The 24,318-nt window shown below is 51.5% G+C and overlaps 1 long non-coding RNA gene and 2 other non-coding genes across 3 annotated transcripts; all 3 read left to right on the top strand.

Annotated features, from left to right (window-relative positions):
• Positions 1 to 1,407: 1,407 nt before the first annotated feature.
• Positions 1,408 to 22,329, top strand: Carmn (cardiac mesoderm enhancer-associated non-coding RNA). The gene is made up of 8 exons (NR_184396.1): positions 1,408 to 1,599; positions 13,387 to 13,495; positions 15,524 to 15,673; positions 15,817 to 15,940; positions 16,110 to 16,331; positions 17,374 to 17,525; positions 18,188 to 18,317; positions 18,978 to 22,329. It is a non-coding gene; the product is annotated as a cardiac mesoderm enhancer-associated non-coding RNA (long non-coding RNA).
• Positions 19,067 to 19,171, top strand: Mir143 (microRNA 143). Its single transcript, NR_031889.1, has one exon. It is a non-coding gene; the product is annotated as a microRNA 143 (primary transcript).
• On the top strand, positions 20,450 to 20,537 carry Mir145 (microRNA 145). Its single transcript, NR_031891.1, has one exon. It is a non-coding gene; the product is annotated as a microRNA 145 (primary transcript).
• Positions 22,330 to 24,318: the final 1,989 nt, after the last annotated feature.

Genomic DNA, 24,318 nt, shown 5'->3' with positions numbered 1-24,318 from the left:
CAGGATCTCTGAGTTCAAGACCAGCCTGGTCTACATAGTGAGTACCAGGACAGCCAAAGCTATGTAGACAGACCCTGCTTCCTCTCTGTCCCCCAAATCAACAGTCTGACGTCTGACTCCATCCCCTAAAACCCGCTGGTTGGACCCACACAGGGTGGCATGAGTTTCTTATTAGCAGGAACGTGAAAAACGGGAGCAGATCATAGAGTGTGATCCCAGGAAAGGGAAACCTGGGTAGCTGTGGGAGTTGCCCAGCCCGGAGCCTGGGTATCTATATCAGACTGTGAATAGTCAGTGGAAAGCCACCCAGTGTGGACATAGAAGTGAAACCCTGAGTCATGAAGGCCAAGGACAGAGTGGTAGCCCTCGGCAAAGATATGCCTGGCCACTAGGAGGAGCTCTCTGCAGGCCTCAGAGCTGAACTTCCCATTGGCCAAGGCCTTTCACGTAGCCCTTCCATATGCATTTCTGGCCAGCCCTGTGCGAAGTCTGGAGGCTCAGAGCTTGTCCAGGAAGTCACCAACTCCTAGAAGAGACAAGTGTGGTTGTGTGAGGTGAGTCCTAAGGGGACGCAAGAGGGCATGTGGTAGGGAGTAATGAGATAGCCCACAGATCTCGCAGAGATGGTGTCTACCAACAGAGCAGGAGCAGGCCTTGGACTGGATGTGGCGAAGAATACCTGCAAACTCTGAGACCTAAGAGTTTTCATAAAAATAAAGAGGCTGTGGTTGTTCCTTAGGGTAAGAGACTCCCCAGCAGAGCATGCCTGACAACCCCAGATAGGGCAGTCTCTGCATGGGGATAGGAGCAGCGGCTCAAGATACTGGATTTCTGGAGAAGAGATTTATTCGCCTTCCCTAGGGCCTGCCCTGTATCTCTGTTCCCATCACCCGTTGAGCCCCAGAAGCTTCAACTGGTATCTTCCTCTTGGGGGATTCTCAAAACATCCCAGGGCCGTTGTCCCGTCCTGGGACCCAGGGCAGCAGGAGTAAAAGGAAGTTCTCACACACACACAGCTCTCTCCCAGGAGTTTGCTGAGTTCCCAGGCTGACAACTGGCAACTCTCAGAAATCCGTCCCCCACTCCCTTCCTCCTCTCCTCCCTGCCTCCTCCTCCCTCCGCTGCCCTTCTCCACTTTAATAACTTCCACATGGGCTCTGGGGGCTGAAGCCAAGCCCTCAGCATTGTCTGAAACCTCCAAATTTAGAAGAAATATGAAAATTGTCAACCACTCCTTCCTTAGGGGGTAAAAGCAACATTCGGCACCAGGGGCAGGTCAAGGCGAGGCAGTCACGTGGCTGGCGTCCTGGCCAATCGGGGACCCAGGGAGGACTCAGCACCCGCCTTGCCCCAACACCAGGCTCGCTTCTTCAGCTCATATAAGGTAAAAGGCAGCGAGGCCTCGGTGGCCAGAGAGCCACGGGCAAGGGGCTGAGCAGAGGGGGGTCCAGTGCAAGTTGCTTAAAAATGCCCCTGTAGCATCAAGGGGTGCCAGACCCAAGTGAACTTAGTTGAGAAGCAGTAACACCCACAACCACACCCCAAACAGACTGGGCCTCCACCTCCGAAGAGTCATCCCTGGACCAGACACCAGTCAAGGTAAGGACTAGCCACAGACACAGGTCCCTGCGCCGGTCTCTGGGGCTTCCTTCCAGGGGCTTTCGTTCCTGCTGTCTAACTGCTCTGTTGCCTTCTGCCTCTCTAGATCTGAGTTTCCCCATCTGTACCTAGGCTGCATCTGGTGATCTTTAAGCATTAGACCCAACCCTGAGCAGCTCTAGTCCTATGGGCTGCTTCTGTTGAATGAGGAGTTGGGGGCTGAGCTGATGGCAGGCCAAGCTCCCACCATGCCACATCTGGGCAGTTTGCCCTGTCTCTACCGTATATCAGGTGTTCATAGCTCCAAGGATCTGGGGCCCCGGTTGAGGAAAACTGTTTCCAAATAATGGATCCAGTAAGCCAAACTTGAGGAAGCAGTTGAATAGCTCAAACACCCAGGGAGTAGGAAACACAGGGTTAAAAGGATATGTGTAGAAGGGAGAGGGGAGGGGCTGAGCTCAGACCCCAGATCTGTACTCAGTGCTGGATTATGTGGCTCTGGGCAGGTACCCATCCCTCTCTGAGCCAGCTTGCCGATCTAGGTGTAAAATGGTCTGGAAACATAGGGTGTGGTTTCTGAACCATTTGGGGGAAGCCCTCTCAGGAGATTCCTGGGCTACAGCCATCTTTGATCATAGACTCTGAGTCCAAGCACCTGGTCAGAGCCCTGGGAGCTGTTGAGGCTGAGCTTAAGGTGACAGAGAACACTCCCAGGGCATCTAGCTGAAGGGATCTCTCTCCCCAGGGTGCTGCACTGCCTCTGGTGGGCACAGGGATGGTGTCTGATGCAATAAGCCGTGAGTGCAGGACTCCAGGGCAGGAATGGGGTGAAGGGCCTTGGGAGGAAGTCCTGTGCTGTGTAGGGGCCGGACACAGCTCTGACTGGAACACAGGCGGCATCCAACACCTTGGACCCAGAATGGAACACAGTTCTCCAGTTCCAGACTGGGCCACATCTATTCCTTCTTATACCTGGTCACCCAGGGCTTTATGGTTTAGAAGGAAGCACTGAGCTTCCCTCCCCCTGAGAGGGTCCAACTCTGGCTTGTTTACATATTAAAGCGGTTGACCCTGTCATCTGCCACCTCAGATTAGGCTTCTTAATCTTAGGGGCAGCCTAAGTTCTGACAAACCTATTTTTTTTTTTTTTGGTTCTTTTTTTTTTTCGGAGCTGGGGACCGAACCCAGGGCCTTGCGCTTCCTAGGTAAGCGCTCTACCACTGAGCTAAATCCCCAGCCCCTGACAAACCTATTTTTATGGCGAGGAAATGAGACAGAGGGGAGAAATACTCAGAGTGCCCTAGGAAGAGGAAGGTAGAACAAATCCCAGCCAGAGGAAAGGGGCAGAGAGACTAAGACAATTCCCTTTGCACTCATCCTCTGCTCGGAGCTAGGAATCAGCCGTGCAAGTCCCCAGAGCCGTAGAGCAATCGGGACACAGTTAGGCAACCGTAAGGCCAGGTGGAAGTGGAGCTCTAGCTGACAACAGAGCTAGGGCAGAGTGTGTCGGCCTAGTCAGGGGGTTCCTCAGGTATCGTGAGTAACAAACATATTGCTTTCATTTGTGACTTGGATCCAGGAACCTGAGACTTTTAGATTTACTGAAGCCTTGCAGGACTGCGGGAGCTGGGTCCACTTCTTCCCTTTTTACAGAGAGGCCAGACACTGTATATGTGTGCTGGCTGTCCCAGGGTGCTGTCTCCACCAAGACTTTCTACCTTCCTGCTCTGCTACAGTCACCATGGTCTTCCTAGGAAGTATCCAAAGAATCTCAGACAGAATTTGTATGGAGATAAAATATGTATGGGACCTTCCCCCGGAGCCAGACACTAGCTACACAGTTTCTATTGTCTTCCTTATTCTCAGGAACTAATGCCAACACCCCTGGTTACAGAGGCGGAACCCACAGCCCACCCAAGGGCTTACCACTAGAAACTAGCAGAAGGTGTCAACCCAGGCTCCACCTTCGTGCTCTCAGCTGCCTTCCCAGGGGTGAGCTGTAGAGCCATGATGTGAAAGTTGAACCTGCAGGGGAGGCTCTAGTCCCAGGGTTTGTACTGGGACTTGATGAGCGGCCCCTGACTCTAAGGCCAACTCTCAGCCATGTCACTGTCCCAGAACAGAGGAGACTCACTGGTCCCCCAGCCACACTATAGCTCTGTGGCCAGCCTTGGCCCTTTCTCCTTCCTGGCTAGTTCTAGAGAAAAGTGAATACAGACAGCTCTGCTGAGAAGAAAAGTTCCAGACTCCACAAATGGAGCCAGCATTGAGTGTCTCCTCAGGTGAGACAACGCCCTAGAGTAGGTCTCTAAGGTCCTTTGCCACTTCCTTCAGTCCTCCATCAGGGCTGCCCCTGTGGCTCAAGTCCCTGGTGACTCAAAGGACCATGAGAAACCTGGGCATGGTGACACATACTTTTAATCCCAGCATTCAGGAGTTAGAGACAGGGGGATATCAGTGAGTTCAAGGCAACCAGGTCAGCCCATGTAAATCCTGTAAGAACAGAAGAGGAAAGAGAGGAGAGACACGTTGTGAGAATTGTGAGAAATGTTGCCTTCTGTTTTCTGTTCAGTTTTTTTTTTTTTTTTTTTGGTTCTTTTTTTCGGAGCTGGGGATCGAACCCAGGGCCTTGCGCTTCCTAGGTAAGCGCTCTACCACTGAGCTAAATCCCCAGCCCCTTCTGTTCAGTTTTAAACACACGTCCTGTACACAGAGGCCAGAGTTTCTCAGTTTGTACCTGGAGAGTGGGTGTGACTGGAAGACCACACAAGAAGTCATCAGGCTATTCCCACTGGGTGGATCCCTCTCCTTGACCATACTGGAAGTGATGGGATTTCTTGAAATATATACATTAAATATTTTATTTTGTATATGCCAGTTAATGTAAGGATGTAGCTCAGTAGTAGAGCATTTGTCTGACATAGGTGAGGACCTGGGTTCATTCGTAGCACCACAAAGGAAGGAAGGAAGGAAGGAAGGAAGGAAGGAAGGAAGGAAGGAAGGAAGGAAGGGAGGGAGGGAGGGAGAAGGGGAAAGAGGGAGGAAAGAAGGAAGGAAGGAAGGATGGTGGGAGGAAAAGGCAGGTAGGCACATTCACGTATATTCTGTAGGCTGCTGATTCTTGTCCACACAGGCACTTGGGAAGACCATGGAGGAGGCTGAGTACCAGTCATCCTGATGCACCCTGGGTCCTGTACCTACGGGTTAGCTGTAGGGCTTGGGCAGAAAGTGGAAAGCAGGGGGCAGCCTCGGCTAACAGCCTGTTTAGACAGGCCCCACGGGGATCTGGCATCAGCACGCATTGTGAGGGCTCTGGGGCCAGCTATTTTCCTGCCTGCCAAAGAGTCTGTTGGTGGCAGCCTTGCAGCAGCACAAACCTTTGCTCCGATTTGAAACATGCCTGATGCACAGTGGGCCTTACCCACTCTCCTGACCCACACGGCCAAGCTCCCTCAACCACTTTTTGGGTCTGTTGCAAGATACAGAATTCTGCAGAGGCTGGGAGTGGGGGCGTCCCCCGTGTCCAAGATGAAGGAACAAGACAGTTCTAGTCGAAGTGCTCTAAAAACACCATGAAGTCACAGGGAGCTGGGATTTCCTGGGGCCAGGTCGGCACAGGCGGCCTTGTTCTGAATCTTTCATTTTTTTGCCTGGAAGCAACTGTGGTTCCTTGAGTTTCCACGGCTCCGTCTGTAGAGTAGGGAGATTAAGGTATTTAACAAGGATAGTTTGTTGAGCCTTTAGATTAGAGCAGTGGAAGCTCTTGAAGCCCATTGAGTAATGACTGGCACACAGGGATTAAGCAAAAAAAAAAAAAAAAAAAAAAAGAGCTGCTCCAACCCCACACAGCTTCTCAGGTAGGAGATGTCCTGCTGGGTTCTAACTTCTTGGATGCTAAGGAATAAAATGCTTTTGTTCCTTCAAAAACAACAACCCTCAACACAAAACAGCATGTGTCTGTGATGGCAGCTCTCAGGTGGTGGAGGACGGAGGATCAGGAATTCACGGGGCTATCCTTAGCTACTCAGTGAGCTCAAGGCCAGCCTGGGCTACATGAGATCCTGTCTCAGAAAACAGTTATCATGCTAGGGATGTTGTTAGCCCATGGTTTGTACCATGGTACAGCGCTTGCTTGCCCATGCTGGGCCCATTCCCAGCACGACAACCTCCCACAAAACCCAAACTGCTATGTATCAAGGCCTCCCTACCCAGGACCCTGAGGTAAGTACCTTCATCCTTGAAGTTGAAGATACCCAGAGAGATAGATCTGGTCTTCTAGAGAAGAAGCCACACAGGTCAATAGGCAAAATTGGGACTCAACTCCAAATCTGGCTGAGTCCACGGGCTTATTTTCTAGAACCAGCCAAGAAGGCTATGAATCCGTACCAGTTCCAGCATTCGCCTCCTTTATGAGATACCTGACGTTTTGGGGAGGAAGCTATGTGCCTTCTAGATTAAGCATAACTATGCTGACAAAATGAACAGAGTCACCCTCTCCACACACTCTCAACCACAGCCCAGCTGAGGGCAGAAAATGCAGACCCTGGCCAGACCCCTCTAGTGCACACCTGCCAGGATGTCTGTGTCCCCTTGGAGGCCTCATCAGCCCTTTCCCCACACAGCGTTTTGGAGTCTTGAAGAAGGAATAGTGAGCTAGGCCAAGACTAAAGGTGACCCCACCCTGAGGACCTCCTCAAGAGCCATGTCAATCTATGTCCCTGTGGACCCCGGCTGTATCACAGGGAGGGTGATCGATAGAACCCTGCCCCTCCTGACCAACTCTCCCTTCCCTTCCTCCTCTGCTTCTCCTAGCCAAACAGGAATGGGGATGTCAGAACAGGCTGCTGGCCTAGATAGCATAAGTAGTGGCCATGATAAAAACTCCACTTTCTTACCTACCTTCCTTGAGCCAGCAGATCTCAGGCATACAGCCACCCACCTTGAAGAGCCTCAGGTATCCTCTGAGGGGAACTGAACAAGGGCCTGGTCTTGGCTCTGTAGCCATTACACTTGAGGAAGAGCCCTGCCCTGCTGAGCTCTTCAGGTCCTGATGCCACCTCTTGGCATGGGAGGGGACCAAGTCTATGTAGTCACCAGGACTCCGTCTGGAAGAAAACTGCCAAGTGGAGGAATAGGGAGATCAGAGTGGAGAGGAGATGGGAGGGCACCCGCCCCCCAAGAACCAGGAGGCAGAACTGCCAAGGGGTCTTCAGGATTCTCAGGAGCTCTAAAAGCACACGGAGGGGGAAGCTGGAGAAGGGAGAGACCCGGGCTCTGAAATGACTTGAGCTGTCAGATAGCTTTTTGGTTTCTGATGGGTAGAGATCTTTTTTTTAAATCTGTTTGTCCCCATCCCCAAAACACCATCAGCCCAAGAGCCCCAGAGGAGTAGGGAGATGAGGGAATACGGCTGAGGGTTGATGCTTAGATGTCAGGGGAGGGAAAAGAGCCGGGACAGGGAGACAGCATGCTACAATCACCAACTTCAGACATCTCCAGAGCTCGCTGAGGAGCAGGAATTCTGCAGCCCAGTTGACAGGGCGTGAAGGCCCAGAGATGCCAGAAGCATCTACACACTAGAGGGGTCTCCAATTGTCTGCTCAAAGAGGGAGGAGGTGCTTTGGAAGTAGTGGGTTTCTTATCCAAAGAAGTATGCGAGATTAGCAATGATAACAGCAATGGTGACCCCGTGAGGCCTTTCCCACCAGCAGCCTGCAACTCCACATGCCCACGCAGGCTGCCGTGGGACAGCCATGGAGCGTAAGTCCCTGGCTGACTGCATGTCAGATTCTAGCCAGATATGACGTCAATTCTGCCCTGGCTTTGCGCAGGGCTTCTTGCCCCCCCCCCCCTTCCTTTTATCCTACTGTGATCTTTTCATCCTCCCAAGGGACTCCAGGCCTGACCAGAGAGACCTGGAGCCTATTTATGAGAATAAGGTCCCTGGGGACCATTCATCCAATGGCCTCCCTACTCTGCAGGAGTGAGACCGGGGTGGGGGGTGGGGGGCAGAGTCTCTGAGAGCCTGTTCACACGCTCCAGAGAGTCTGCATGGGGATTCCAGCAGGGTCACAAGAAAGCAGCTGACTTATGACCACGATGTCTCAGTCTTTCCCTCTTTTGCTCCTGCCTTTTCCCCAGCCATGGCTGTGACAAGAAGCTAGTGAGGAAAGCAAACAGCTTCCCTGGGCTGAGTCACAAAAGTCAGTATAGTAAACTGGGATGCAGGAGCAACTCTAGGTATTCCATTACCTTCTAGAACCCAGGGAGGTAGACATTCCAGGCAAGAGGCCCCAGGGACCAGCCAAGCCTGGGTGAGAGTCCTGGAATAGCAGAGTCAAGCATCAGCCAGGCTGACGGACAGGGTAGGGACGCTCACCAGTAGAGCTTCCTGAACTCAGGTTCAAGCTGGGCAGAAGGGGTCCAGGCTTCCCTGAATAAAAGCATTGGGGTAGAAGCTTTGGATGACCTTGAGTGATAACCCCCTGCCTCAGGCTGGCTAACACCAGAGCAGGACTTTTGATGTCCTCCTTTTGGTATCCATCCTTGTGGCTTCTTGGTAAAAGGTTTCTATCTCCTCGTGTCAGTGATAAAGAAGCTGAGAAAAGACTTCCCCACCATCACACTGTCCAAGTAGAGGCATCCTTTAGAGCTCCTTTGTCTTCTAGCCAATGTTGAAGACTATGTGGCTCCTCAAATCAAAGGGAGGGACAGAGTAGAGACAGGTATCCAAGCAGGACACGTCACGGTCCATTGTCAGCTAATAGCAACTTACTATCAATTCCTGCTGGTCTGTCTTCCAAGTCTCCTTATATGGCCTGAGATGCTCTCCAAGCTATGGGAGCCACAAATGGGAGGGGGCCTCCTGCAAAAGAAATCCCCAAGATGTGGGACAGCGAAGTCCTTGGTTCTGTTGGTTCTGCCTAGAGCGTCATATGAAATTGAACAAGAGACACCCTCTGGCCTCAGTGTGTTCAGTAGGGTCTGGACCCAAGGAACCAGAAAAGCAGAGGATTCCCCCTAAGATCTCCTGCCTCGCTCATCTGAAATTTACCCCGGAGGTTTGGCCCAGGAAGTGGGTGGGCCGCCGGAAGAAAACAGCAGCCTACAGATTCTTCTATGCCCAAGCTTTGCTTTCCAGCCAAGAAATTCCCAGAGAGAGAAAAAGCGTGGAAACAAGCTTGGCGTGGTGACTCACGCCTGCAGGAAATCTGAGGAGGGTTGCTGTGAGCTCAGAGCTAGCCTAGGATACTTAGTGAGTTCAAGGTGAGCCTGAACCATGCAATATGAAACTGCGTGTGTGCGTGCATGTAAGGGGCAGTGTGTGATGGCGCAGAAGCAGAGAGAGAGACACAGAGAGAGAGAGAGAGAGACAGAGACAGAGACAGAGACAGAGACAGAGACAGAGACAGAGAGAGAGTGTGTTCTGGGAAGCTCTTTAAAATTATCCCAGTCAGCCGGACATAATGGCTTACACCTTAAGTCTTAGCGTTCAGAAGACAGAGAGGCAAGTGGATCTCTGTGAATTCGAGGATGCCCTGGTCTACATAGTGAGCTCTATAACACCTTTAGCTACATAGTGAAATGCTATCTCAAAACCAAATGATAGGGGTTAGGGATTTAGCTCAACGGTAGAGCGCTCGTTTAGCAAGCGCAAGGCCCTGGGTTCGGTCCCCAGCTCCGAAAAAAAGAAAAAAGAAAAAAAAAAGCAAATGATAATAATAAAACAACAAATATTAAATAAAATTATCCCAGTGGAGAAAGCTAAGACCAAAAAGGGTCAGCAGAGTATTCAAGGTCACAAAGCAAGTCAAAAGCCGGAAGAGAAGCAGGGCCTGTCACTCCCAGGTCAGTGTTCTTTCCACTGTCTACAGAGCAATGGGTACAAAGGCCACCCTGGTATGACCCTGGGTCAGTGTTCCCCACTGTCTTGAACTCCTCACAAGAAATCTAATCTCCTTCCCTACCTGGACTCAGTTTCTTTCTTCCTGGAGACAGGGAACTGTGTGAACAAAAGATACCCAGGACCCAGTACTAGCATCTTTCAGATACCCTCCCTGGGCTTTCCTAGGACCTAATACCAGCATCCAGCAGACCAGCACAGCTTTTCCAGGTGGCCCCTTTTGCCCCTACCTTGGCTCTTTCTTTACAGACAGTCGGGGACTCAGACCAGAAAATCCCACCAAGTTGCAGTCCCACCAGCCCTATCCCACCCTAGACCCCATGGTTGGGCTTCATCCAGAGTTGTAAGGCTCCAGCCCAGCCTGCCTCTGAGAATCTGGATTTCTTCTTACCATAAAAGGGCAAGTGTGCCTTTCTCAACCCTGCTGCCAACCCTGCTGGGAGAAAGGCTGAGTTATTTTTAGATGTAGGGTTTACTCCTAACCCAAGATGGAGTTGTCCCTTTGCACCACAGCCCCCTCCCCAGCTGCTGCTGTCTCCTTCCCTTTACCTTCCTCTGTGGTCATCAATATCCACACACACACACACACACACACACACACACACACGCATGCCACACTCACACCACATACCACATATACATATACACACCCACCACACACAGACACACCACACACACATACACACACCACATATACACCACACACATGCACACGCACACGTGTGTCTCTTCTCTGTATCCTTCCCTCCTTCCCAGATCCTTCCTTTCACAGCCAGCTTCCCTCTTCTTGCCCCTCCCTCAGATCTTTTTCTGGTTACTGAAGAAAGTGACACATCTGTACCCCCGCCCCCTCCTGAAACAGTATTTACAGCATACATTCCAAACATCCGCCATCTGGCTTCTAGGAAGAGCCAAAAGCTATTTGAAGAAGGAAGTCATGATTATTCCATCTTCAAAGCCAGGGAACTTAAGGCCCTCTTCTGCCCCCCCCCTTCCTCCCAGAGGCCCCCTGTGTCGACCAATGACATCCTTCAGTCAATTGATGAGGTCAGGACCTTAGCTGGATGTCAGTTGGATCCCTGACTTCAACCACTTCCTTTGTTTCCCTTGCTTCTTCCCCTCTCCAAGCTTCAGAGTTCTCATCTGAACGAAGGTGCGAGACCAGAATGCCCCAAGATTTCACGTCCTGGGGCAGCTTCACTGAGACTAGTTTTGAGCAGAGCAATAAGAACAGCGGGGAGTTGGGAGAATCCCGACACCATGAAGTCCCCCTCTCTACCACCATGTCCTGCATTTGTAGCTCCTGACACTCATAGAGCAGAAGACCCATAGGAGTTTCATCCCTGCCTGCTAATCTTTGTACCCTAAATAGTCCAGAAGAAACCAGTGCCTGATATCCAGGAAGCTTGAACATTCCCACGAAGCCCTACAACCCTGGAGACTCCTATTCTTTACAAAGCAGGCAAGATGGGCTGGAAGGTGACTCAGTTGGTAAAGTGCTTACCATATAAGCCTTAGACAAGGACCTGGATTCAGATCTCCTGCACCCTTATAAAAGCCAGGTCCTCTGACAGCACTTATAATCCCAGTGCTAAGGAGAAGACAGATGGAGCCTTGACCTTGCTAGATAATCAATGTAGCAGAATCAGCAAGGGTCGGAAAAGAGTCCCTCTTTCAAAAAATAAGGTAGAGGCTAAGACAGATGGCCCAGTAGTTAAGGACGCTGGCTGTTCTTGCAGAGGATGAGGGTTCAATCCCCAATACCATACAGAAGCTTACAACCATCTGTAATCTAGTCCCCAGGGATCCAACACCCTTTTATGGCCTCTAAAGCACTTACACAGAGATATACTTAAAAACAAATTAAATTTTAAAAAGTGGTACTGAACAATACATGACAGCTAATAGCAATCTCTGGTCTTCACACTTACTGGTTCATGTGGATGCACAAGCATATGCCTACGAACACACACACACACACACACACACACACACACACACACACACACACAGAGGAACATACGAGCATATACACAAACCCAAAAGACATAGACAGAACAGAAGCAAAATGTTTATAATGTCAATGGGGTTTTGGGTTGTTTGTTTAAACAAAAATCCCACAAACAAGAGAGAAATGCCATGGGAAAGGGACAGCTACACCCACAACAAGAGAACGTAGCTTCCAGTGTCTGGTGGCTTTGCCAGGGCCCAGATGATTTCTGTTCATACTGAAAATGCTTGCTCTGTTCTCCAGCTTCTTTCCTCTGAGACAGGCTTGGCAGTCTGGGCTTCAGGGGAGTGAGGACAGTGTGTGCTGCACTGCGTGGGGCCAACCGGGACTCCTAGACTAATGTGCTGTGTGGCGGTGACCTGGAGTGCTGGGAGCTCGGAGACCCTTGGCTTCTTCACTTGTTAAATGGCACTAAGAAAGATCCTAATGGGACTTGGGCAAACATTCTTAGCAGGGGGAGGAGCTCCTGACTCTTCTCCCCCACCTTGCTTGGAGAAGCCAAAGGGAGTTGTGCAGACAGCCATTCCTCTGCCCAGATTTTCCCCTCCCTGGAAATCTAGACATCCAGGTTTAGGACCTTCCTCTCTTCCCCAGGATCTGAGCCACTGGAGGCAAGACTTGGGGTTCCAAAGGGGCCAGGGTCCTCTTTCTCTTCCTCCCCTCCCCTCCTCCTACCCCCTTGCTGGTTTCCACCTCAGGCTGTATTCCCAGGGTTTGCTCAAGAGTCCCAGAGCATCATCCCCTAGGGAGGAAGCCGGGAGCGTGTGAGGTTGGTGAACTCTACAGGGTGACAAGGGGCTGAGGGCGCTCTGGGAACAGAAGCCAAGGGAATCTGTGCAGGAGGGAACATGAGGAGGGGTTAGGCAGTGGTGGTTCCTGCTGTCAGTATCCACATTTCTAGATGCCCCTCTGGCCCTTACCATCCTAATGATAGAAACTACAGACATTTATTCATGGCTTACCACGTGCCTAGATCTGGGTTTGCTCTCTCCTGCCTCTGACTGTCAGAAGCCAAGTGAAGACAAGGGTCCTTGGACACAGCTGGGAAGTGCCAGAGATGAGATTCAAAAGCAGGGCTCATCCTCTCCTTTATTCTGTGCAAGCAGATTGTGGCAATCAGATCCTGGAGTCAAGAGCTGGGGAAGGGAGCTGACAAAGGGAGGCTAAGGTAGAAAATCTCTCCCAAAGCAACAGCTATGGCTTATTCCCTGAGAGAAGGTCCTGGCTTTGGTAATGATCTTGACCACGTGAACTTTCTTTTATAGCCATCCAAACTCAAGGGCTAGCCAGCTGAGCCTGTCTGCCTTGGCTACTGGTCATTACTTGGAGCAAACTGCAAAGCCTCATTCACACACACACACACACACACACACACACACACACACACACACACACACACCTCAGCAATAGTTGCACCATTCTGGGGTCATTCTTCAGACTAAAAGCCTTGAGCTACTGCAAGGGGTTATAGTCTTGGTCACCAAGTTAGCCCCAGGTTGTGGTTTTCCTCAACACAACCCATTCACAACATGAGGTGGGACTATTGGCCTCTAGGCAATGCCCTTTTGGATCAGAGCTTTCATGGACAAGACAACTACATCAGAAGGGAAGGCACTCCCTCCTGCTCTCAGAGTTGCCCTGACGTCTCCCTTTGAAAACCAGATGGGCACAGCAGAAATCATGGCCATGTAGGGCCCAAAGGACAGTTCCAGGGGGCCTGCAAACCTCAGCAAGTCAGCTCAAGGCTTCTAAGCTAGGAGTGGCCTAGGCCCGCCCTTGTTCTCTCAAGAGCAGTATCTGGTGCAGGCCCTTGGAGTTCAGCACGGGGCGATCCAGCATACTTCTGACAAGCCTGATCTTTTGTTCTTTTCAGGAGAGAGTGATGGCTGGTAGGATTCCCCCTACACTGGAGAAGAGCCCCAGAAAGGAATCTTCCTGAGAAGGCGAGAAGGGACAGGAATGGCTGCCCGGCTCCCAGAACTGTAAGTGCTCCCTTCCATTGCCCCCACATACACTCCAACTCGGCTAGCTCTAGGAATAACTAGGGACCCTCAGACAAGCTCCCCATCCCAATGCTCAGAATGACCAGGAAACCAAGGCTAGGACTCTAGACAAAGGGCAGCCTTTTGTACATTAGTTGGATGTTGGGGTGGAAGTGGAGTGACTGAAGCGAAGAAGAGGGGACCCAACAGGCATGAGAACATTTCCCACCCCACTTCCCACCTCACCCCACCTTCTTTAGAGGTGGAAGAACTTTGTAGGAGTGGTCCCTGGGGTCCTGGAGCTCTGGGCAAGGATTGTGCTATTGGTAACAGCAGCTCCCACGGTTGGAGGTGCTTTTTCGGCCCTGCTGGAGTTTGAGCATGCAGCATTCTGCATTTGGTAGCACTCAGGAAAGAGCAGTGGTGGAACGTCCATAAGACAGGTAGGGAAACTGAGGTGCGGAAGGTAGGAGCACACTCGGAATTGCGAGGTCAGGCTGCGTAGGGACGTAGGGACGTCTGGCACGGATCTATCAGGGATGAATAAACAGAGGGAGAACTGGAGGTGATGGAGGGGGAAGTGGGGAGGCAGGCTGCAGAAAGGAACCACGATTCTGTGGATGGAAGACAAAGCTTGTATAATGCAGCCCACCTGTTCACCCCTGTGTAGCCTCCACATGTGTGCGAGCGTGCACCCCGACACAGCATGCACTCCGTCTCCTAAGATCCGGTGTAAACAAATCGGATTAGGAGGCTGCAGGCACCTCCTCTGCGGACCCTCCAGCGGACATTAAGCAGGCCTGTAGAGTGGCCAGCTGCACTCTCTCTGGCACGGGGACAGTCAGCCCTGAGCCCCCCAATCCCTCCCCCACCCAGCCTCAGGAAGGAGCCTTGCAGAAGATGCCAGGATGATGGATGGGGTGAGGGAGGTTCCAAGGCTGGCCTGAGAGCACACAGGATGTTAGTGCTTATGTGAGGAACATTTCTGAACTGTTCCCAGCAGCCCACCCCTCCACCCCCTTGGGCTTCCCTCTACAGCCTCTCCCACGGTCACCGCTGCTGGCCTGGGACTTGGGCCTAGTCTGAGGTTCCAGTCGGAATCTGGGGCCTGGGGCCTGAGTCCCACAGCTGGACAGAGGCGGGACTGCTCACTTAGAAGCATCAGCACAGGGAGACACCAGAGGCCACTTTGGAGAGCAGAAGGGACCTGTGAGCAGAGGGGAAAAGCCATCTTAAAGACACTCCATGCTTTCTCACCTGCTGCTTCTACTGATCCTTAAAACAGGCTGCAGAGCTGGGATTGCGGCCAGCAAGCTTTATTCGGTCAGCCAGTGCATCCGCACATCCCTTCTAGGAGACCCTAATCTGCAGCAGGCCAGGTGTCATACACTGAAGACGACAGTAAATAGCCTATTGTCCCCATCTGAGGAACTGTCCCCCTTAGGCTCTGTTGTGAAACAATGGGGCTTCCCTGGCTTCCCAGGGGCACACCTCCAACACAACCAACTTTCTATAGAGCCCACAGGATAGCTGAATCTGCCCCATTAGGCTGCACCAAGGCAGCCAACTCAGAAACCCAGGCCAGATACCAGGCCCTGACACCAGACAGCCTGAGTTAAATCCTCATTTCCCGTTCAGCTGCGTAGTTGTTCTTAGCCTCTCCGGGCCTGTTTTCCCTTCTGCAAAATGGAGGAGCAATTACTCTCATCTCATAGCTGACCAAGGATTAATTCTTTTTCATGTTCTCATTTATCATCCCTCCCGCCTGCTACACCAATCAAAAACCAAGATAGCCGCTCGGTTTGTATGAGTGGTTCCCAGTATATGTGCCAGGTCTTGCCTGCCTTCCCAGCAGCAGCCCAGGTGACCAGTGGTGGCCCTCAGTCTTCTGCTTGGTGACTGAGGTGGGAATGACAGGCAGGGCTCCTAGCTCAGAGCAGCCTTGCCATATAAGGACAGGAGCCACAGAGCGTCCTGCCCAGGCCTGGTGAAACTATCCAGACAACCACTGTTTATTTTCTCCTTCAGCCTCCCCTCCTCTCACCCCTCCCAGGAGCTTTCCAACAGTCAGAAGGCAGAGATCCCCCAGCCTGGAGACATTTTCTGAAGACACGGGGAAAGGAGAAAAGGCGGGCTACTCCCTGGCAAGCTGCTAAGAGCCAGTACCAAGAACGCCAGGTAAGATCCGGAATCTCCCTGGTTCCGCCACCTCTTTATCAGAATGGAGAACCAAGCCTGGGATATGAAGGGGCCTGGTGAGAAATATCTCTGCTCTCTGGAGATAGAACTTGGATCTCTAAGCCCCTCTCATCTCCCAACAGCACTTCAGGGCCAAGGAGCCTTTCTTGGGGTAAATGAATGGTTCCTTCAAATACCTCTTCTCAGTGAAGCTACATTTGAAGGAGCCAGGGGTCCGGACAAGCTCTGCCTACCAGCCCAGTACATGTATGTTCCTGGGCCCAGGAAAAAAAGGCATACCTCCCCATCCCATTGTTCCTCCCCACCATCCCAGTCCCCACCCCCACCCCACCCCTTCCAGGAGGCCTTGTGAGCTCCCCAAGGGGTGGGGGGAAGGAACCTCCCTGACCACGAGCTCTTGGCAGTCTTTCCACAGGCTCTCTGGAGTTCCGATCAGTCTGCCCCCATGCCCTCCTTGGTGCTTCCCTTCCCCCTCAGCCTTCTGTGCCCTACAAGGGCAAGGGCAGTATTGGGGCTGCTTTAGCCAGGAGTGCAGAGACATACTCCCTAAGTACACAGAGACGGTGCTGGGTCTGCTGAACGAGCCGTCCCATACCCAGAGGACTAAGAAACTAAGATGTCAGGCATGGAGTTTAAGGTGAGGGACCAGGCCCCGCTGCTCTGCACAGTACCTTACACTCCAACCCCGGGGAAAATTCTATTTCCTTGGATCCTTAGAGACCTATGGGGATCTGCGCAGTTAAAAGTTCACCAGCTTGATTATTTGAAAATCATAGGGACAGAACTAGACAGTCTTTATCCAGGGATGGGACGAGGAAGATGTGGCAAAGACCTTTTGTGGCTGAACACCTACCTCTCCATTCTGTCTGCCTATGTACTTCTCCTTAAGAAAGAAGGACCACCTTCTGTCTAGTTCCTGTGCCCCGCCGAGAAGATGTAAAATCCTGGCTACACTCTCCTTTACCCCAAGGTGGGATGGCAGTAGTGGGACGGCAGTAGCCCTCATTCCCCCTTTCTGAATCGATGCCTGCAAATCTAGAACGCCTCACCATCCTGGTCCTTCATCCAAGGTGATCATCTCTAGCCACACAGGCTGACCAGAAGGTAGAACAGGCTCTGGTATCCTGCCCCAAACCTAGTCATTGGATGTCCCCTTTTTTTGTTTTCGTATTTATTTATTTATTTATTTATTTATTTATTTATTTATTTATTTATTTTGGTTCTTTTTTTCGGAGCTGGGGACCGAACCCAGGGCCTTGTGCTTCCTAGGCAAGCGCTCTACCACTGAGCTAAATCCCCAGCCCCACTGTTTTCTTTTTTAAAAAAAAATTATTATTTATTTATTATAAGTACACTGTAGCTGTCTTCAGACACACCAGAAGAGGGCATCAGATCTCAGTACAGATGATTGTGAGCCACTATGTGGTTGCTGGGATTCGAACTCAGGGCCTCTGGAAGAGCAGTCAGTGTTCTTAACCGCTGAGCCATCTCTCCAGCCGTGATGTCCTGATTTTTTACTTTTGTCTGTGATTTTATTGTAAAGAGTAAGGTGAGTCCTTTCATGTCCCTAAGCTGCCATACTGTTATAAATGGAAAACTGACGCCATCCAGAGTTGTAAACCCCAATATGAAGACGAAGCATCAGAACCACATTGTCGCTTGCTTCTGTGGCTTGTTAGGCGCCGACCTGAACCCCCTTCCTGAAGTAAGCAGGCCTCAGGAAGAAGTCAGAGGCAAAACAACCAGGCTTTCTTCTCCTTACACGGGACCCCAGGTCAACAGGCACTGTGGCTCATGCCTATAATCCCAGAATTCCAGAAGTAGAAACGGGGTGAGTCGGCAGTTCTACACACTGAATGAGTTTGGGGCTAGCCTGGTCTACATGTGTCTCTGTTTCTAAAAAGAAAGAAGGAAAAAAAAGAGAGAGAGAGACATAAGGGGGAGGGAGGGGAGGGCCTACATAGAGGCAGGGGATGACCCAAATGGTGTGTCACCAAATGACTCCCAGAGATTACCCATCCCTCTGCTGCCCCAGAAAGCAAAAGCAGTGTAGGCAGAAGAGCTTTGAGTTCAGTTGACCCTGGGGAAGGCTCCTAGCAACCCAGCTATGCTGTGTCCACCACTCCCAGCTACTTACTGAAATGTCCCTTGGTCAGCTTCAGTGCCACCTCTCCCAGGGTCCATGGGAGCCATGGGGAATGTCATGGAGAAGACCAGACATTCTGACTCCAAGAGAGTCCTGTGTTCAGATCTCCTGGTAAGAGGGCTGTGGAAAGTTTCTGAGGATTCCAGACAGAGGGGAGTTGCTTATTGGCTGGGGATGCCTGAGGGCAGAAGTTTCCTGGTCTTAGCAACAAACCAGAGAAGCTTTTCCCACTGCCCCTGCACTTCACCCCCAACTTAGGGCTGCTGCTAGATTCTTCTCAGGAGGCCGAGGAGCTGTGGGGTTTCTAAAAATGGAGGTAAGCATATTTTTATTCTGTTCTCTCCCAGACCTGAGAAAAGGCTGCCTACCCTGTTCAGAAAACCCTGAGAGTACACATACATCATCCAGCATCAAGGCCACCACAGTCACCATGAAGCAGAGGTCTTCTAGGGACCCTGGGATCTTAGCAAGAGCTGGGTGAGTGGGTGGTTTGGGGTGGGAGTGCTCTGCTCACACAAGCCATGGCCACAGGAGAAAAGGAATCATTCACGTGGTTACTCAGTCGCCACTGTCTGTGCGCATGTGCAAAGTCATCGGCAGGTTCTAGGGCCCCCAAATTATAATATATGGACCCTGGCCTCAGGGAAATGGAGAGGTAAGCTAGGGTGACCCAGAGATGAACCACTCCAAAGCCACAGAGGGTGATGTGGGTTGCGATTGATCTACTTAAGCAGTGTTCAACATGGCCTTGATTCGGGGGCAGAGGAAAGCCAGCAGACTCCCTTTCCTGAAGGGAAAGTGAAGGAAAGTGCTCCCAGATGAAAACAGTACCCCAAGAGCTAGGAAGAAACAGAGTTCAAAGGTTGGGAGCGCCCATGAAGGAGATGTCCTTGGATCTAAAGAAGTAAGGGGTGGTTTCTCAGTAGCTGTCATTTGTCCAGACTGCATACAGAGACGGATGGGGCAAATACGGGAACCACAAGTTGAGCAGGCACAGAGAGGCTATCTGCAAGGCCCTGGGTTCCATCTTTAGCACTGAAAAAAAAAATTAACTGCACACTTCAGATGGGTAGGGTCCATCTCAAGAAAGCTAACTTTAAAAGACAAAGGACACGAAGATGGACGTTTCCTTCCCAGAGGTCTCCAGGGCGTGTCCAGACCAGTATAGGAGGCAGACCACTGCGCATGCTCATTCTCCTGCCCAGGAAGAAAGCCGTGGCCTGAGCGCGGAGCGCCTGTCTCCCAGCCTGAGGTGCAGTGCTGCATCTCTGGTCAGTTGGGAGTCTGAGATGAAGCACTGTAGCTCAGGAAGGGAGAAGATGTTCTGCAGCCGTCGCCGGGACATGGTAAGTGTTGGTGAGGGGTAGCGGGCCCGATCGGTTGTCCCTAGAGTCCGCTGCAGCAACTTGTGGTGATGTTCCTTGACTCAGGCTGTACCAGGGCTGAGCACTCTTATGCCATCCGTAACAGTAAACGCTGGTTCATTCAATGGCCGCCAGCACCAACACACTGCCTTTACTTCCTCAGCCCAGAGAAGACACTGCTAACAAACAAACAAACAAACAAACCGCGGCATCTATCCATTCTGAGAGGGTTCCAACACGCCCTCGGAATCCTTCTCAACACTGAATATCTACTATAAATGGTTCTGCGTTGAAACCCCTTCATCTCTGTGGATCAGACAGTCCCAAACAACCCTTAGTCCTAGAGGTAGAGGCGAACGGTCCTGGCAACCCAACAGAAGTGCCACACATTAGGCTTGGAGTCACTGTCCTCACTCTTTGAGCTCTAACCCTGGTTGGTGCTGTTGCCTCAACCAGTCTGGCATCTCGCAAATGTCTGCCCTGTCCCAGAGGCTTCAGAGAGGCAAGGGGCAACAGAGGGGAGCCACTGGGGTCTACCCATTTGTATTTAACCTCCCTAGCCTGCTCAGAGGAAGCTGACCCACTTCATAGAGCAGAGTATGAAAATAGAACGCACCCCACGCGGTCTACAGCTGGTTACTCTCAGCTGTAGTGACATCAGAACCACACACTTCTACATGTCCACCTGCAGGCCAGAAGAGGGCATCAGATCCCTTTATAAATGGTCCTGAGCCAGGTGGCTGCTGGGAATTGAACTCAGGACCTCTGGAAGCGCAGCCAGCACTCTTAATCGCTGAGCCATCTGTCCAGCCCCTGACCATACATATTTCTAAGAGTCCTGTGGCCTCACTTCCTTCATGCTGGCTCCTCGCCCACCCAGTAGGTCCTATTTGATGCCACCTCACAATCGAGCAAAGATCAGAGTCTAAGTGACCTGCTGGAGGACAACAGTGAGAAAGTCGATAGAGCCTGGGAACGGATTTCATGACCACTGGCCAGAGTTCTCATGGCCCCATGGCAAGGGGGAGGGGGCAGGGAGGACTGGTCCCAAATGCTTCCTGACCTCAGGGGAGGTACTTTCCAAGCCACTCAGAGCTCTGGTTGCTCTCCCCAGAGTAGAGAGCTGCATCCTGAGAAGTGAGGTGCATATAGCACCCCACACTGGCTGCCAGAGCTGGCGCCGGATGCAGGGAAAACTGCTCGTCCCTAGGGGTGGGCGTGGCACTGCTGAAGGCATCTCTCTCCCACCTTGTCCTCACGGTCCAGTTTTCCCAGGAATCCCTTGGATGCTAAGATGGGGATTCCTGGAAATACTGTTCTTGAGGTCATGGCTTAACAGCTGGATCTGCCTCCTTCCCACCCTGACATTTCCTCCCAGGGAGAAGGGAGGAGGAGGAGGTGCATCGGAGGGAGGTAAGCGGTCTTGGGACCTCTTCTGACCTTTGTGTTGCTTTTTTCCCACTGCGTCCATATTTCCTAACATCCCGGGGAGGTTGGATGTGGGAACCTCAGAACTGCTTCACTCTTGAGAAACTTGTCTCGAGTCACAGTGGTTGAACCAGACTCCGAGACAGCCTTCCCTCCACTCTGACCCTCCACATTCCTTCCCACAGGCCCATATCCACATTATTAAGAAAGTAATACACAAATTTATTTTCAAGGTTTATTAAATCAGTTAGGTAAACTAAGAAACAGTTCGTCTCCATTGAATTTGGAGGGCAGCCACAGGAAAATGAGGTTTCAAGGTAGAAAATATGCTATTTGGAGCGCCCCTGGTGGTGTTTCTTCCCACTGCAGGGACACTCGTGACCCCTGTACACAACCAGGGCTTAATTAACCCTTATTCATCTCTCGCCAGAGATGTGTCCATGTCTTAGAGTTGGCTTTTCCTTAGGCAGACCACCTAGAAAGCAAAAGGTAGAACCAGGATTGATTTTGAGCCTGGAATTGAATGTCTGAGTCAAAAGAAAAAGTGGCTCCCCCCACCTCCCGCCCCAACTCTTGGGAGTTCTGTTTTTTTCTCAGTAAGTCTTTGCTCACTGTGCTAAAAAATAAATAAATAGATAAAAATTAAAAATAAAGCACACACCTTTATTTGCAACACTTGGGAGGCAGAGGCAGGAGTGGAAGTCAAAACCCTTGATGAAATCCAGCTATAAAATAGGACTTGGGCTGGAAGGATGAGATGGGGCTTACCAGCAAAGGCACTTGACACCAATCTAAGGGCTTGAGTAGAAGTCCCCAAAGCCACTGAGCTCCCGAAACTTGTCCTCTGACCTCCAAATGGGTCGTATGCCGTGTGCAGCAAACGCGCTCACACACACAATAGAAAGAAATAAATGTGAAGGAAGTTCTAGAACTTCGGTGCTGGGGACACGGCTCAGTGTGTAAAGCGCTGATTTCACATGCCCAGCGCCTATGTGAGGTCACACTTACAATCCTAAGGCTGGTGGGGAGAAAGACAAGAGGACCCCTGGAGACCTGCAGCCAGCCAGGCTAGCCAGGGTTGGTTTACCAAGACTCTGCCTCATAGAGTAGACAATGACAGAAAACAGTGACTGTGTGCACACACACATGCACTCATGCACACACCCATGTCCCTGAGAACCACCCTTAAACTGTCCCTAGTCCGGTGGAGGTAGCAAGTGTCATAGCCCCACAACCCTCGTTTCCAGTGTGCCCTGGAGTCTCCAGAGACCAGGCAGTCCCCAGGGGCTACTATGCTCCCAGCAAGCATCCAGAAGACATTTCTGAAGAGAGACCCCTCCCCCCTCCCGCTCACATTCGGAGACCGTTGCTGACTTACTCGGGATGGCAGACTTGCCGATGACAGCATCACCACCCTCCACTCTCGGGCTCTTGACACTCTGGGCAATCCCAGTTCTCACTGCAGACCCAGTGAGGTAGCAGGCAAGCAGCCCAAGGCTGAGAGAGCTTAAGACACTTACCTTAGGCCACACTCAGTAATTCCCCAATCCAACAGTGCTTACGATTTCCACCATCCTCCCGAGTCCCACCCAACAAGGCTCCCGCCAACCCCACCCGCACAGTGGCTTTCCCATGGGGGGAAGAATAGTGAGCCTTCCTCTCTATGTTTTGTGACAATAATAAAGCACTGGACCTTTGATTTGTGTCATCTTTCTTCCTGGGAGTATAGGGGCAAGAAAGAACTTTCCAGTACTCACAGCCATAACCTCCAAGAGCCTCTGCTTAACAGACATTTCCACAGACCAGTACAGGGACAGTAGGGAGGAGCCACCTCTGAGCTGCCCATCCCACTCCTGCTGCCTCAGGATGCTTCCAGGCCACGACTCAAAGTACTTCAGGGAAGAGGTCTGTGGGAGACGGGGACCATTAAAGTTAAGCAAGGGCCACAGAGGGGGATCTAATACATGGTCACCCCTTTCCTTCTGTTCCAGAGAACACAGTCTGAAACCATATGTTCCCACATCACACATGTGTGCTATTCTGAGTTACCTCAGGCCATCGCCCAGCTCTGCAGTGACATGGCTTCAGTGGTACTCCAAGCCACAAAACCAACACAGGATGATTTTTTTTTTTTGAGATAGGGTCTCACCCATTCAGCCCAGGCTGCATGATCCCCAAAACTACTGTATTTAGACAAAATGGACCCTCTTACGTAGTCATTGAACTTGTTTCGCCTCAGCCTCCGAGGGCCCTGGGTTGGACTGCAGAGAGGGCTCAGTGGTTAAGACCACTTGATGTCCTTCTAGAGGGCCTGGGTTCAGTTCCTAGAACCCATGTTGAGAGGTTTGCAACTACTTGTAACTCCAAGGATGTGGCTTCAGGAGATCCTACACTCTCTACTGGCTTCGTCGGGCACCTGAACACAAATATACACATAAATAAAGTATGACTAAACCCAAGGGCTGAGGTACATACCCACCACACTAGATGCCGGGACTTAAAGCAGTCACATGGCCAGTCAGCGGTGGCATATGCCTTTAATGCCAGTACTCTGGAGGCAGAGGCAGGAGGAATTCTGTGAGTTTGAGGCCAGCCTCGTTTACATAGTGACGAACAGAAAGCCTGTCTTGGAAAAAACCCAACCCAATCGGAAACAGTCACATGCCTCACATGACCTCCCAAGCTACTGTATTTAGACGAAACAAGCCCTCTTACATGGCCATCCCCAGGAGCCAAGGGCCACCTACACCTCACTGCCCCAGAACAAGCCCTGAAGAGGGGTCCGAGGCTCCAGAATCATCCCAGTCACCTGAGTGCCAAACAGGGAGTGGGAGAGATGGGCCAAGGGTGCCTCTGCAACTGTTGTGCTTTTCAGCTTCAAAACAGTAGCCAGCAGGATGCCACAGCCTTCTCAAGGACCACAGGCTTTGTCTTTGCTGTCCCTCCTTCTAGAGCTTCCATTTGACATCCTAGTGGAGCTGATACCAACCAGCTAGCTGCCAGCAGGTCACAGTCACAGGGTCCCCAAGGAGAGGGGTGCACAAGAACGGGAAGGGCTGGAGAGGTGGCTCAGCGGTTAAGAGCGCTGACTGCTCTTCCAGATGGTCCTGAGTTCAATTCCCAGCAACCACATGGTGGCTCACGACCATCTCTAATGGGATCCTATGCCCTCTTCTGGTGTGTCTGAAGAGAGCAACAGTGCACTCACATTAAACAAACAAACAAACAAACAAATGGAGGAGGAGGGGAGGGGAGGAGGAGGAGGGGGAGGAGGAGGAGGAGGAGGAGGAGGAGGAGGAGGACCACCCTCAAAGGTGGTAGGTAATTGCGTAGGTTTTTCTCGGGAGCGGGTGGTGGTAAGACAGGTTTTCTCTACATAGCCCTGGCTGTCTCAGTGGTCTCGAACTCACAAAGATCTGCCGGCCTCCGCCTCAAATGCTGGGGATTAAAGGTATGCACCACCGTTCCCCACTTGTTTGGGGAATCTATATTCGCCTTGGCATCACTCAAAGCCTTCTGTGTGCACAGTGTGCCTGGTGCCGGCACACTCACTGTTCAGGAGCAGACAGAGAAATCCTACTGTAAAGCGATTCCAGCTTGCATTTATCAGGACTCTTCCTTAGACTGGTGTAGCTGAGACCACGCCTCAACTGATGTCTAAAACCGGAACAATTTCACGGCATGTC

Source organism: Rattus norvegicus, chromosome 18 (assembly GCF_036323735.1).
Source record: "Rattus norvegicus strain BN/NHsdMcwi chromosome 18, GRCr8, whole genome shotgun sequence".
Classification (NCBI taxonomy): domain Eukaryota; kingdom Metazoa; phylum Chordata; class Mammalia; order Rodentia; family Muridae; genus Rattus; species Rattus norvegicus.
This window is presented reverse-complemented; position numbering and strand designations above follow the sequence as displayed.